Consider the following 13100-nt stretch of genomic DNA (forward strand, 5'->3'; position numbering starts at 1 on the left):
AAAAAAAAAGGGGCCTTGAAAATGTCTGCTGTGTCACCCAGGTCGGGTGGCATGGTTTTAATGTTTTATGTTTTTGCAGGTTAACTCAAAAGAGTTTCATGCACAAGGACCAATCGTGGAGCAGTGGAGGTGTGTCCTGCTCAGTTGGAGCTGTGAGCAGTGAGTGGAGCAGCTAGCAACTTGAGCTCCTGCCTGGAGAGCCCTGAGACCAGCCCAGGAGGAGAAGGAAGGAAGGGGCTTCACTACAACTTCTATCCAGAGGGAGAGGAGGAGAAAGCAGAAAACATTTCAACAACTTTACCATTTCTGCAGGGAGTTGGAGAGAGGGGGAAAAACCAACAACCATCCAGTGTGGAAGGAGGGAGACTCAACTACTCTACAGGTGGGTGTGGGTGCATTTCCCCAAACAGACTTTGTTGTATCGGTGGGGGGAGGAAAGAAGACCACTGAGGGCCGGAACATCGCGGGGGGTGTGTGTGTGTGTGGTAGTGTGCGTGGGGGCCGTGCTTACAACTAGGCCCCCCCCCACAATTGGAACCCCCCCCACCCCCCACATTTGCCTAGCCTGGGATAGCTGGAGCTACCAGGCTGAAGTTTGTTATTAATCACCCAATTAAAGATCGTTAGGAGTGCCTGGTGGCTCCAGCTACCCCAGGTGAAGACATCTTCTCCCCCCACCTGAAGACCACCCCAAAGACTTTTGTGTTTTGCCATCTGGGGAGTGCACCCACCCACAGCTGCGAGGGGAGACCTGCCCTCGCAGCCCCCCCCCCTTCCCACCCCCCTCTCTCTTTTCTCTGCTACTCTGTTTCTCCCCTCTCTCTCTGAGAACCCTTTCCTTCCAAATTTAAAAAAAAAAAACAATTAAGACAACTGAGCAGAGGGAGCAAGGCCTCTCCCCAATTGTCAACGAGGGGAGAGGTGCCTCGTTAAGGGCTCCTCTGCTCAGTTAAATACACGAGGCCATTAAAGACCATTAAGGCCTGTGACTTTGGGGTGGGTGTAGCCCTTAAAGGGACCCCGTGATGGCGACCCCATCCACGCCGGTGGCAGGGCCAGCAAGGACGTATGCGCAGGTGGCAACCGCTTCCACAGCACCTCCTGCGCCACCCGCTGCCCTGCCACCATTTACACTTATAACAAAAAAACACGGGGTCAAGAGCTACACTCACCCCACAATGAGCATCGAGGAGTGCGTGCGGGCGATGGCTGGGGTAGTCGGCCCCTCGGCCATTGTCGCAGCCTCCAAGATGTCTGGGAAGGCTGTTTTCTTCCTGGGGTCGGAGCGGGCGGTGTCCCTAGCCCTCGAAAAGGGGCTCACGGTGGGCGGGACGTTCCTGCCGGTGGATCCTCTCGAGGCCACCGCGCAGAGGGTCATCGTGTCGAACGTCCCGCCCTTTGTTCCCGCTGAGCTCCTCCTCCCTCACCTACAACAACTGGGGGAGGTAAGGTCAGGGATCAACCCCATACCGCTCGGCCTCAGGGAGAACAGCCTGCGCCACGTGTTCTCCTTCCGCCGCCAGCTCTTTGTCCGGCTGGCGCGGGAGGACGTGACAGAAGGGCACTTTAATGTGGTGCACGAGGGGACTGCCTACCGCGTCTTCTGGACGTCGGACGGCGTGCGGTGCCATGCCTGCAGGGAGGTGGGGCATGTTCGTAAGAACTGCCCCGCCTCCAAGGCCGCCAAACCACCGAAGGCGGCCAAGGCTGGCGCTGCCGCCACCCCTCCCCCTAGTTGCGTCCGCGTGCCGGGAGCCATGGGTGCGCGGGCATCGTCGGAGGCCTTTGTTTTCAGGGCCTCCGGCGGGGGGGAGGGAGAGCGTCCGAGCGGAAAGAAGGCGAGGAAGAAGGAGAAACATCTAGAGGCGGGTCCCCTCGGTGCGCCGGAAAGTCTGACCACCGCGCTCAGCCCAACCCAGTCACCGGCGAGCGCGGGGTGCCCCGAGCCCGTGCCCGGGCCCTTGAATACCACCACAGAGGGGCCCAGGCGCGGGCAAGAAAAGGAAAAGGGGGGGGCGGAGCGGGAGGCCTCGGCAGACATGGAGGTCTCCCTGACTCCGCGCGCCCCCAGGAACAAAAAGAGGCACCGCCCCAATGAGGCGGAGGGGGAACAACATCCCTCCGCGGAGGAGGCGGTGCCCGCCGCGTGTCCCGCGTCCCCCACCAGCGCCCCCAAATTGCGCTGCAGGCGCGAGGAGTCTTTCCCCGGGGAGGGTGAGACAGTTGAGGCTGCCCAGCCTCTGCCTCCCGGGGATGGAGTGGAAGATCTGCCTGTCGTGGGGGGCGTGGGGACCGCGGAGGAATGCGTAGCCGCCGGGCCGGGCGTCCCGGGGACTGAGGCGGGCGAGGCCGAAAAGGCCGAACCTGAGCCCGCCCAGCTATTACCCAACTTCCCCCGGGAGTTGCTCGACCCGGCAGAAACAAAATATATTGATTTTAATGAAACTGTAGACGCTGGGCCGGGGGGTGGCAGCGGGGAGGGGGAGGAACACCCACCCTCGCCCCTTACTTTGGAGCTGGAGCACTTGGAGGGCCTGGGGATTTCCTATGGCCGGGTCTCTCCTTGTTCTCCGGTTCCTGGGGCGGAGGGGGAACCCCTTCCGCTGTCATTTCCCGACCCAGCACCATTTTTAAAAGAGCCCAGTGGGGACTCCTCTGCCGACGATCCTGGGGGTGGGATCGGGGCAGTGCCAGGGCCGGTTGGAGCGGCCGGTTCATTTGCCGTACCTTGTGCGGTCGATGGGCCGGCTGCTGGCGGCCACCTCCCGGAGGAGGACGGGGACTCGGTGGGGGACGCGGGTGAAGACCTAGAGACCACCGCCAGTGAGGCGGTGGATCTGCTCGCGGCCGCCGCTGAGGCCCTCCTCGTTCCTGCAAAGGAACTCCGGGACTTTTTGGCCCAGAGCCGGGGTCGCCGCGACCAAGCCCGACTGGCCCTGGATAAATGGTCCGAGCCGGAGCTGATCAAGGGGTCCGTCCGCGCCGCCGTTAAAACCTTGGCCGCGGGCGGGCCCTTGACAAAGGAGCAGCACCTTGAGCTGCGCGAGCTCGAGGGACTCCTCGCTGGGCTGCGGAGGGAGCGGAGTTCAACAAAAGACTCCGCTCCCTCCCCCACAATAGGTTAAGGTAGAGGTTGCACTATGCTTTTGCCATGAAGATAACCATAGCCAGCCTCAACATCAACGGCGGCAGAGGGGCACGCCGTAGATTTGACAATTTTTCGCTCCTGCGGGAGGGGAAATATGCGGTGTGCTTCCTGCAAGAAACCCACACCGTTCCGGGAGACGAAGCCACGTGGCTCCTGGAATGGCAAGGAGAGGTCCGCATGAGCCACCTCACCGCCATTTCTAGTGGGGTGGCCATCTTGCTGGGCCCGCATTTTCAGCCGGAGATCTTGGGGGTCGAGGAGCCCGTGCCAGGCCGCTTGCTGCACGTAACGGTTCGCCTGGGGGACGTGCCGCTCCATCTCGTGAACGTGTACGCCCCTCATCCCGGCCCGCAGCAAACGCGCTTCTTTGAAGAGGTGTCCGCTCTTCTTGGCTCCGTCGACGTCGGCGACTGCATTGTCCTCGGGGGGGATTTTAACTGCACCCTCGAGGCGAGGGACCGCTCCGGTGCCCCGCAGTGCATGACGGCGATGGAGAAGTTGAGGGACCTGGTCGGGTCCTTCGACTTGGTGGACGTCTGGCGAAATCTCCACCCCGACTCCAGCGCCTTTACTTGGGTGAGGCCTGGAGTTGGATGGTCTAGAGTCGACCGCCTTTACGTGTCTCGGGCGTACGTTTCCTGCGTCCCGGCGGCCTCCATGCGGCCGGTGCCGTGTTCGGACCACCACCTGGTGTGGGCGGAGCTCGCTTCGCTCCGCGCGAGGACGGGGTCCGCGTACTGGCACTTTAACAACCGGCTGCTGGAGGACGTGCGGTTCCAGGACTCGTTCCGTCGATTCTGGTCCGACTGGAGAAGGAAGCAGGGGGGCTTCCCCTCCTTGAGGCTATGGTGGGACGTGGGCAAGGCTCACGTCCGCGTCTTCTGTCAAGAGTACGCGAGGGGGTCGACCAAGAGGCGGGCGGCCAGAGTCGGGCGCCTAGAAAAAGAGGTGCTCGACCTGGAAGCCCGTCTCGGTCAAGTCGTCCAGGACCCGGCCCTGCGGACGGTGTACGAAGCGAAGAAGGCCGCGCTGAAGGACCTGCAGCTCGTCGGGTCCCGAGGCGCGTTCGTGAGGTCGCGGATCCGGTTCCTGCGGGATCTGGACCGCGGCTCCCCCTTCTTCTACTCGCTGGAAAAAAGGCAGAGTGTCCGTAAGCAGCTCTTGACGCTGCTGGCCGACGACGGCTCTCTCGTCTCGGATCCGGAGGGCGTCAACAACAGGGTCCGTGAATATTACGGGGCTCTGTTCTCTCCGGATCCGTCCAGCGAGGAAGCGCGTAGAGTTTTGTGGGAGGACCTGCCGAAGGTCAGCCCGGAGGGCGCCGAAAATCTGGAAGCTCCGCTAAGCCTGGCGGAGCTGACCGGTGCCCTCGCCCGGCTCTCGAGGGGAAAATCCCCGGGGCTGGACGGGCTGACCGTGGAGTTCCACAGGGCGTTCTGGGACGTCCTGGGGGGCGACTACGCGCGGGTCCTGGGGGAAAGTCTGGCGACCGGGGAGATGCCCCTCTCTTGGCGCAGGGCAGTCATCGTCCTGCTGCCTAAGAAGGGCGATCTCCGCCTCCTTAAGAACTGGCGCCCGGTCTCCCTCCTCAGCACGGACTACAAAATCTTCGCCAGGGCGATGTCTGCTCGCCTTGGTGCCGTGCTGGACCACATGATCCACCCCGACCAGTCATACACGGTCCCGGGCCGGACAATCCACGACAACATCCATCTGGTCCGGGACCTCATCCATTGCTCCCAGGAGGCTGGTCTGTCGGTCGCCTTCCTATCCCTCGACCAAGAGAAGGCGTTCGACAGGGTGGATCACGACTATGTGCTCGGAACTCTGCGCGCTTTCGGGTTCGGGACGCATTTCGTCGCCCGGATCCGACTTTTGTACGCCGCCGCGGAGTGTCTGATTAAGGTTAACGGGTCCTTGACGGCGCCCCTTCGCTTTAGGAGAGGGGTGCGCCAGGGATGCCCCATGTCCGGCCAGTTATACGCCGTTTGCGTGGAGCCTTTCCTGCGCCTCTTGCGGACGAGGTTGACGGGACTGGCTCTGCAAGGGCCGGGCGTGGAGGTCGTCCTCTCGGCTTACGCCGATGACGTGCTCCTCGCGGTAGAGGATCCCGCTGACCTGCGGAGGATGCGTGAGTGCCAGGAGATTTACTCGGCCGCGTCCTCCGCCAGGATCAACTGGGAGAAATGTTCCGGACTCCTGGTGGGTCAGTGGCGGGTGGACTCCCTGCCGGAGGAGCTCAGGCCTTTTGCCTGGAGCACGACCCATCTCCTCTATCTGGGAGTCTACCTTAGCCCCGACGAGGGAACCTGGCCGGCGAACTGGCAGGAGCTGGAGGCCAAGGTCGCCGCTCGCCTAGGGCGCTGGACAGGACTGCTCCGAGTGCTGTCCTACAGGGGTCGAGCGCTAGTTATAAACCAGCTGGTGGCCGCAATGCTGTGGTACCGGCTGGTCACTTTGACCCCTCCCCCTGCGTTTGTCGCCAAGATACAGAAGAAGCTGGTGGACTTCTTCTGGAACAACAGGAAGCACTGGGTCTCTGCCGCGGTTTTGAGTCTCCCGCTTGAGGAGGGCGGTCAGTCGTTGGTGTGCGTCAGCGCCCAGCTCGCGACTTTCCGTCTTCAGACCCTGCAGAGATACCTTTACGTCGAGCCCCCTCCTAGGTGGTGCGCTCTGGCGAGGTATTTCTTCCGCCAGCAGCTCGACCTCAATTATGACACGCAGCTCCTGTTTGTGAACTTGGGGGGTGCCAGGACCGCCCTCCGGGAGCTGCCTGTCTTTTACAGGGAACTCATCAGGGTCTGGAACAAAGTCTCCACCAAGCGCAGCTCTCCACCGGCTGGAGTGGCGGCCGTCCTGCAGGAGCCGCTGCTCGGGAATCCGTACCTCCACGGCCGAGGCTTCATGTGGCGGTCGGAAGAGAGGGCTGTGGCTGGTGAGGTGACCAGGGTCAGGGACCTGCTCGATGGCGGAGGAGCGGGCTGGATGGCGCCAGTCACGCTGGCGCGGCGCCTAAATTCTGCCAACGTCCGCCGCGCGGCCGATGCCATCGAGTCGCTAAAAACAGCTCTGGGCCCTGACTCGGTTAGGTGTATCGAGGAGGCTCAAGCACGTGGGGAGATCCCGTCCGAACTGACCCCCGTCCGGACGGAATTCCTCATCGGCGCCAAACCCCGGAACCTCCCTCGGGGGCCGGCGCCTCACAACTTGAGCCGCCTCGGGGAAATCCCCTCCGTGCCTTTCAGTTCCGCGCGGAGGGGTTTCCTGTACGGGCTGCTCCTGCACACCCTCAACTTTGCCATCCTCGCCGGCCGTCCGGACACGCCATGGCGTACCATCTTGCCGTCCGGAGGAGGCGGGGGTCCCCGATGGAGGGCACTCTACGCAGGGGTCCTCCCACTATTCATCGGGGACTTGGCCTGGAGGGTGGTGCACGGAGCAGTGCCGTGCAATAAATTTTTAAGCCGGTTCACGGACTCCCAGGCCGCCTGCAATTTCTGCGGTCTGGAGGAGTCCGTGTTCCATGTTTTTATTGAGTGTACGAGGTTGCAGCCCCTGTTCCATTATTTGAAGGGGCTGCTCCTGAAATTCTGGCTGCACTTCAGTCCCACACTCCTGATCTTTGGGCACCCTGAGCGGAGGGGAGCGGGTAGGTCCGAGGGCCTCCTCGTAGGACTGCTCCTGGGCACGGCCAAGGGTGCCATCAGCCGGTCCAGGCAGCGGGCGGTCGAGGGGGTCGTTCAACCTGACTGCCTGCCTCTCTTCCGCTCTTACATCCGGTCCAGGGTGTCCTTGGAGATGGAGCACGCGGTGTCCACCGGTACGCTCGCGGCCTTCCGCGAGAGGTGGGCACCGGAGGGACTGGAGTGCATCATCACGCCCGGCAACCAAATTTTAATTTGATTTTACGTTTTAAAGTTTAATTTGTTTTAATTGCCGGTGTTTTTAGTGTCCCCCTCTCCTTTTATAGGGGGCACTGGAAAAATTTGATTTTAGCGCAAAAAAAAAAAAAAAAAAAAAAAAAAAAAAAAAAAAAAAGGGGGCCTTGAAAATGTCTGCTGTGTCACCCAGGTCGGGTGGCACAGTTTAATGTTGTTTATGTTTTGCAGGTAGACTCCTAAAAGAGTTTCATGCACAAGGACCAATCGTGGAGCAGTGGAGGTGTGTCCTGCTCAGTTGGAGCTGTGAGCAGTGAGTGGAGCTGCTAGCAACTTGATCTCCTGCCTGGAGAGCCCTGAGACCAGCCCAGGAATAGAAGGAAGAAAGGGGCTTCACCACAACTTTTATCCAGAGGGAGAGGAGGAGAAAAGAAAACTTTGAACATCTTTATCATTCTGCAAGGAGTTGGAGAGAGGGGGAAAAGACCAACAACATCCAGTGTGGAAGGAGGGAGACTCTACATTTCTACAGGTGGGTGTGGGTGCATGTCCCCAAACAGACTTTGTTGTATCGGTGGGGGGAGGAAAGAAGACCACTGAGGGCCGGAACATCGCGGGGGGTGTGTGTGTGTGTGTGGTAGTGTGCGTGGGGGCCGTGCTTACAACTAGGCCCCCCCCACAATTGGAACCCCCCCCACCCCCCCACATTTGCCTAGCCTGGGATAGCTGGAGCTACCAGGCTGAAGATTGTCGTTAATCATCCTATTAAAGATCGTTTAGGATTGTGTGCCTGGTGGCTCCAGCTACCCCAGGTGAAGACGTCTTCTCCCCCCACCTGAAGACCAACCCAAAGACTGTGTTTTTTGTGTGTTTTGCCATCTGGGGCGTGCACCCACCCACAGCTGCGAGGGGAGACCTGCCCTCGTAGCCCCCCCCCCTTCCCACCCCCTCTCTCTTTCTCTGTTACTCTCTGTTTCTCCCCTCTCTCTCTGAGAGCCCTTTTCTTCCGAATTTTTTTTTTTTTTTTAAAACCCAATTAAGACAACTGAGCAGAGGGAGCAAGGCCTCTCCCCAATTGTCAACGAGGGGAGAGGTGCCTCGTTAAGGGCTCCTCTGCTCAGTTAACATACGAGGCCATTAAAGACCATTAAGGCCTGTGACTTTGGGGTGGGTGTAGCCCTTAAAGGGACCCCGTGATGGCGACCCCATCCACGCCGGTGGCAGGGCCAGCAAGGACGTATGCGCAGGCGGTGTCCACATCCACGGCACCTCCTGCGCCACCCGCTGCCCTGCCACCGTTCAGACTTATAACCAGGAAACACGGGGTCAAGAGCTACACTCACCCCACAATGAGCATTGAGGAGTGCGTGCGGGCGATGGCTGGGGTAGTCGGCCCCTCGGCCATTGTCGCAGCCTCCAAGATGTCTGGGAAGGCCGTGTTCTTCCTGGGGTCGGAGCGGGCGGTGTCCCTGGCCCTTGAAAAGGGGCTCACGGTGGGCGGGACGTTCCTGCCGGTGGACCCTCTCGAGGCCACCGCGCAGAGGGTCATCATTTCAAACGTCCCGCCCTTTGTTTCCGCTGAGCTCCTCCTCCCTCACCTACAACAACTGGGGGAGGTAAGGTCAGGGATCAACCCCATACCGCTCGGCCTCAGGGAGAACAGCCTGCGCCACGTGTTCTCCTTCCGCCGCCAGCTCTTTGTCCGGCTGGCGCGGGAGGACACGACGGAGGGATCTTTTAATGTGGTGCACGAGGGGACTGCCTACCGCGTCTTCTGGACGTCGGACGGCGTGCGGTGCCATGCCTGCAAGGAGGTGGGGCACGTTCGCAAGAACTGCCCCGCCTCCAAGGCCGCCAAACCACCGAAGGCGGCCAAGGCTGGCGCCGCCGCCACCCCTCCCCCTAGCTGCGTCCGCATGCCGGGAGCCATGGGTGCGCGGGCATCGTCGGAGACCTTTGTTTTCAGGGCCTCCAGCGGGGGGGAGGGAGAGCGTCCGGCCGGAAGGAAGGCGCGGAAGAAGACAAAACATCCAGAGGCGGGTCCCCTCGGTGCGCCAGACAATTTGACCACCGCGCTCAGCCCAACCCAGTCACCGGCGAGCGCGGGGTGCCCCGAGCCCGTGCCCGGGCCCTTGAATAACACCACAGAGGGGCCCAGGCGCGGGCAAGAAAAGGAAAAGGGGGGGGGCGGAGCGGGAGGCCTCGGCAGACATGGGGGTCTCCCTGCCTCCGCGCGCCCCCAGGAACAAAAGGAGGCGCGGCTCCGATGAGGCGGAGGGGGAACAACATCCCTCCGCGGAGGAGTCGGTGCCCGCCGCGTGTCCCGCGTCCCCCACCAGCGCTCCCAAATTGCGCTGCAGGCGCGAAGAGTCTGTCCCCGGGGAGGGTGAGGCAGTCGAGGCTGCCCAGCCGCTGCCTCCTGGGGATGGCATGGAAGATCTGCCTGTCGTGGGGGGCGTGGGGCCAGCGGAGGAATGCGTAGCCGCCGGGCCGGGCGTCCCGGGGACTGAGGCGGGCGAGGCCGAAAAGGCCGAACCTGAGCCCGCCCAGCCAATACCCAACTTCCCCCGGGAGTCGCTCGACCCGGCAGAAACACAAACTGATTTTAATGGAACTGTCGATGCTGGGCTGGGGGGTGGCTGCGGGGAGGGGGAGGAACACCCACCCTCGCCCCTTACTTTGGAGCTGGTGCACTTGGAGGGCCTGGGGATTTCCTATGGCCGGGTCTCTCCTTGTTCCCCGGTTCCTGGGGCGGAGGGGGAACCCCTTCCGCTGTCATTTCCCGACCCAGCACCATTTTTAAAAGAGCCCAGTGGGGACTCCTCTGCCGACGATCCTGGGGGTGGGATCGGGGCAGAGCCAGGGCCGGTTGGAGCGGCCGGTTCATTTGCCGTACCTTGTGCGGTCGATGGGCCGGCTGCTGGCGGCCACCTCCCGGAGGAGGACGGGGACTCGGTGGGGGACGCGGGAGAAGAACTAGAGACCACCGCCAGGGAGGCGGTGGATCTGCTTGTGGCCGCCGCTGAGGCCCTCCTCATTCCTGCAAAGGAACTCCGGGACTTTTTGGCCCAGAGCCGGGGTCGCCGCGACCAAGCCCGACTGGCCCTGGAAAAATGGTCCGAGTCGGAGCTGATCAAGGGGTCCGTCCGCGCCGCCGTTAAAACCTTGGCCGCGGGCGGGCCCTTGACAAAGGAGCAGCACCTTGAGCTGCGCGAGCTCGAGGGACTCCTCGCTGGGCTGCGGAGGGAGCGGAGTTCAACAAAAGACTCCGCTCCCTCCCCCACAATAGGTTAAGGTAGAGGTTGCACTATGCTTTTGCCATGAAGATAACCATAGCCAGCCTCAACATCAACGGCGGCAGAGGGGCACGCCGTAGATTTGACAATTTTTCGCTCCTGCGGGAGGGGAAATATGCGGTGTGCTTCCTGCAAGAAACCCACACCGTTCCGGGAGACGAAGCCACGTGGCTCCTGGAATGGCAAGGAGAGGTCCGCATGAGCCACCTCACCGCCATTTCTAGTGGGGTGGCCATCTTGCTGGGCCCGCATTTTCAGCCGGAGATCTTGGGGGTCGAGGAGCCCGTGCCAGGCCGCTTGCTGCACGTAACGGTTCGCCTGGGGGACGTGCCGCTCCATCTCGTGAACGTGTACGCCCCTCATCCCGGCCCGCAGCAGACGCGCTTCTTTGAAGAGGTGTCCGCTCTTCTTGGCTCCGTCGACGTCGGCGACTGCATTGTCCTCGGGGGGGATTTTAACTGCACCCTCGAGGCGAGGGACCGCTCCGGTGCCCCGCAGTGCATGACGGCGATGGAGAAGTTGAGGGACCTGGTCGGGTCCTTCGACTTGGTGGACGTCTGGCGAAATCTCCACCCCGACTCCAGCGCCTTTACTTGGGTGAGGCCTGGAGTTGGATGGTCTAGAGTCGACCGCCTTTACGTGTCTCGGGCGTACGTTTCCTGCGTCCCGGCGGCCTCCATGCGGCCGGTGCCGTGTTCGGACCAACACCTGGTGTGGGCGGAGCTCGCTTCGCTCCGCGCGAGGACGGGGTCCGCGTACTGGCACTTTAACAACCGGCTGCTGGAGGACGTGCGGTTCCAGGACTCGTTCCGTCGATTCTGGTCCGACTGGAGAAGGAAGCAGGGGGGCTTCCCCTCCTTGAGGCTATGGTGGGACGTGGGCAAGGCTCACGTCCGCGTCTTCTGTCAAGAGTACGCGAGGGGGTCGACCAAGAGGCGGGCGGCCAGAGTCGGGCGCCTAGAAAAAGAGGTGCTCGACCTGGAAGCCCGTCTCGGTCAAGTCGTCCAGGACCCGGCCCTGCGGACGGTGTACGAAGCGAAGAAGGCCGCGCTGAAGGACCTGCAGCTCGTCGGGTCCCGAGGCGCGTTCGTGAGGTCGCGGATCCGGTTCCTGCGGGATCTGGACCGCGGCTCCCCCTTCTTCTACTCGCTGGAAAAAAGGCAGAGTGTCCGTAAGCAGCTCTTGACGCTGCTGGCCGACGACGGCTCTCTCGTCTCGGATCCGGAGGGCGTCAACAACAGGGTCCGTGAATATTACGGGGCTCTGTTCTCTCCGGATCCGTCCAGCGAGGAAGCGCGTAGAGTTTTGTGGGAGGACCTGCCGAAGGTCAGCCCGGAGGGCGCCGAAAATCTGGAAGCTCCGCTAAGCCTGGCGGAGCTGACCGGTGCCCTCGCCCGGCTCTCGGGGGGAAAATCCCCGGGGCTGGACGGGCTGACCGTGGAGTTCCACAGGGCGTTCTGGGACGTCCTGGGGGGCGACTACGCGCGGGTCCTGGGGGAAAGTCTGGCGACCGGGGAGATGCCCCTCTCTTGGCGCAGGGCAGTCATCGTCCTGCTGCCTAAGAGGGGCGATCTCCGCCTCCTTAAGAACTGGCGCCCGGTCTCCCTCCTCAGCACGGACTACAAAATCTTCGCCAGGGCGATGTCTGCTCGCCTTGGTGCCGTGCTGGACCACATGATCCACCCCGACCAGTCATACACGGTCCCGGGCCGGACAATCCACGACAACATCCATCTGGTCCGGGACCTCATCAATTGCTCCCAGGAGGCTGGTCTGTCGGTCGCCTTCCTATCCCTCGACCAAGAGAAGGCGTTCGACAGGGTGGATCACGACTATCTGCTCGGAACTCTGCGCGCTTTCGGGTTCGGGACGCATTTCGTCGCCCGGATCCGACTTTTGTACGCCGCCGCGGAGTGTCTGATTAAGGTTAACGGGTCCTTGACGGCGCCCCTTCGCTTTAGGAGAGGGGTGCGCCAGGGATGCCCCATGTCCGGCCAGTTATACGCCGTTTGCGTGGAGCCTTTCCTGCGCCTCTTGCGGACGAGGTTGACGGGACTGGCTCTGCAAGGGCCGGGCGTGGAAGTCGTCCTCTCGGCTTACGCCGATGACGTGCTCCTCGCGATAGAGGATCCCGCTGACCTGCGGAGGATGCGTGAGTGCCAGGAGATTTACTCGGCCGCGTCCTCCGCCAGGATCAACTGGGAGAAATGTTCCGGACTCCTGGTGGGTCAGTGGCGGGTGGACTCCCTGCCGGAGGAGCTCAGGCCTTTTGCCTGGAGCACGACCCATCTCCTCTATCTGGGAGTCTACCTTAGCCCCGACGAGGGAGCCTGGCCGGCGAACTGGCAGGAGCTGGAGGCCAAGGTCGCCGCTCGCCTAGGGCGCTGGACAGGAATGCTCCGAGTGCTGTCCTACAGGGGTCGAGCGCTAGTCATAAACCAGCTGGTGGCCGCAATGCTGTGGTACCGGCTGGTCACTTTGACCCCTCCCCCTGCGTTTGTCGCCAAGATACAGAAGAAGCTGGTGGACTTCTTCTGGAACAACAGGAAGCACTGGGTCTCTGCTGCGGTCTTGAGTCTCCCGCTTGAGGAGGGCGGTCAGTCGTTGGTGTGCGTCAGCGCCCAGCTCGCGACTTTCCGTCTTCAGACCCTGCAGAGATACCTTTACGTCGAGCCCCCTCCTAGGTGGTGCGCTCTGGCGAGGTATTTCTTCCGCCAGCAGCTCGACCTCAATTATGACACGCAGCTCCTTTTGTGAACTTGGGGGGTGCCAGGACCG

This window comes from Pristiophorus japonicus, chromosome 7 (genome assembly GCF_044704955.1).
Source record: "Pristiophorus japonicus isolate sPriJap1 chromosome 7, sPriJap1.hap1, whole genome shotgun sequence".
Classification (NCBI taxonomy): Eukaryota; Metazoa; Chordata; class Chondrichthyes; family Pristiophoridae; genus Pristiophorus; species Pristiophorus japonicus.